A 2,546-nucleotide genomic window follows, 5' to 3' on the forward strand; every position below is an offset into this window, starting at 1 on the left:
AAAAAAGAATATGTTTTCTTAGAAAAAGCTTTAAATCTGAAAGAATATTTGGGATGGACTTAGCAGTACAATTTGGGCAATATTTTTAGTAAAACAAGGTTGATAAAATCATTTTGAAAGGTCCATGGAGATAAAAGATAGCTTAAATATAGCATATAATACCATAATATTTATACATTTGTTGATAAATTACTCTCATTGTGACTACTTTATGTTAAGATGTGTCACACCACAGAAATTGGCACACATCAACAAGAGCAAGAACAACTACTTGCGCCTCCCAATTCTTACCACAGGCTGTGTTCTTTACACTGACTGTATAGAAAGAGGAGGTACAGTAAATGCACCCCATATACACCTCAACCCAGGCCTTTTGCCTGGTCTGTATTGTGAATTGGGGGACAAAAAAAACCCGAACAACTACTTGCGTAGATGTGGGGGAAAAGGGACTATTATTTACTACTGGTGGGAAGGTAGACTGATGTAGCCTTTTGGAGAACAATATTGGCTTTCCTCAAAAAAAACCCCTAGAAATTGAATTTCTATTCAATTCAGCAATACTGCTCCTGGGAATATATCCTAGAGTCTCCAAAACTCAATACAGAAATAGTATCCTTAGTCCTATTTTCATTGAAGCACAATTCACAATTGCTAGAATATTGAAACAATCCAACTGCTCAAGACATATGAGTAAACAAATAAACTGGTATCTACACAGTGGAATACTATACTGCTGTTAGGAAAAATGAAGTCAAGACCTTTTCTTATGATGGATAGATGTTGAGAGTATCATCCTGAGTAGAATTATTTAGAGGAAAAACACAGAATAATCACTCATCTGTGGGATATAATAATAACAAATAGTATGAAAATAATATGCAGAAACAATAGAAATGATGGGTGGAAAGTGCAGTTAAGATAGAGAAGGAACCACTGTGACAATAATAGTTGGAAATAACTCTGGACAAGAGCTGAGAATGGAGAGAAAGTAAAGTGATATGCATGGTTGCATTATTGCAAACTACAGTACCCAAAATGGAGTGAAATTAGAGAGAATGGGGAGTAGGGATGGGACATTGTCTTGAGGTGGTAGGAAATGAAAGTAAGATTATATGATTGAAACTCAATTATCAACAACTTTTTAACTATTTATCTCACAGTGATATAATTTTAAAAATATTTTAAAAGGATGTATCATTCTCTCAAAAGGGCAATATTGTACTTAATAAAAGTTCATTGAAAACAAACACCATGAGAGAAACATATAGACTTAGTTCCTGAATTTCTTTTGGTTGTTTGGTTGTTTCTCTCATAGATGAGACAAATTTTTGTAATATCACGCCCAAGTATTACTTTAAGTATATGTAAACTAAACAAGCTGAAAAAAGCAATTTTGTGTCCACATCACGTTTGTCAATCAGGATTCAGTCCGGAAAATTGTGTTTCTTTAAGAATTTAGGAAATAAGGGATTTCTTAAAGAAATTTAACCAAGCACATGGATGTGAAAATCTGCATGTACACACATATGCAAGTGAACTGGTTCTGATCCCTCTAATGGTTATCAAAGTCATCAGCAATGTGGATGCCCTGTCAAAATTGTATTCAGATTTTACAGTAGCTATATTGATATCCAAATATCATTTGCTTTTAAGACAAAATCTAATTCATGCTTTCACATAAAATTGACAAAACTATGTTTTATGTGAAGAAAATATCTTTCCAAAAGAGGTTTCACAGTTTAATATGCACACATACATTATTTAGAAGAAAGGAAGAAATAAGTTTGCTGATTCACAGTGCTCTTACGTTTTTAAGTAGTCATGGTCTTCCTACTGCCACTCCCCATTTCATATTTATTGCCCTTGAAAAGTTTCCATGCTCACTGTTGTTTTATTTCAGGGTGGAGCAACCTAAAATCTTCATTGATGAACAATGATCTAAATATTCTGTGCCATTATGGTCATGACTTTATTGTTTTATAGTTTATAACAACTATCTCTCTCTCTCTTTTTGGCAGGAGGGGTTGGGCTTTAACCAGTAATGCTCAGAAGAAGCCACTCTTATCTTGGTGTTCAGGGATATCAACTTGGGTTCTACTCCCAAAACTGCATATGGTTGTCCAAGCAATTCCAGGAATGGTCCCTGAGTACTCAGCAGAAAACCTGAGCAAGCCAGGCATGGCTAAGAAACCAAAAAACATATATTCTCACAATTTTTCTATTATTTCAGTAGAAAATGATGCTTATGGTAAGCAGTAGAGATTTCAAGCTCGAGTATGATGATTTCTCTCTAGGATGGAGAATCTTTATCCAAAATAATACCAAAATTGTAGGAAAGGAAATAAAAGTGATTACTAGATATGATAGGTTTTTTTCAATTCTACCATATTTCCAGTTTCATAAATTCTGTGTACCACGACGTATTTGTAGCTTATTTAAACCACATCTTATATTGTGGAGAACATTATTTCAGCTCCATAAAGTACTGTCAGCAGCTGATGCCATAAATGAGACTTCGAAAGGCCATTCCATAATTTTATTAGACC

The 2,546-nt window shown here is 34.1% G+C and overlaps 1 non-coding gene across 1 annotated transcript; it reads left to right on the forward strand.

The window, feature by feature from the left end:
• The first annotated feature begins 274 nt into the window (after nt 1-274).
• Nucleotides 275-407, forward strand: LOC126031043 (small nucleolar RNA SNORA51). The gene has a single exon (XR_007503224.1). It is a non-coding gene; the product is annotated as a small nucleolar RNA SNORA51 (small nucleolar RNA).
• The last annotated feature ends 2,139 nt before the right edge of the window (nt 408-2,546 follow it).

The sequence above is a fragment of the Suncus etruscus genome, chromosome 1 (assembly GCF_024139225.1).
Source record: "Suncus etruscus isolate mSunEtr1 chromosome 1, mSunEtr1.pri.cur, whole genome shotgun sequence".
NCBI classification, from domain to species: domain Eukaryota; kingdom Metazoa; phylum Chordata; class Mammalia; order Eulipotyphla; family Soricidae; genus Suncus; species Suncus etruscus.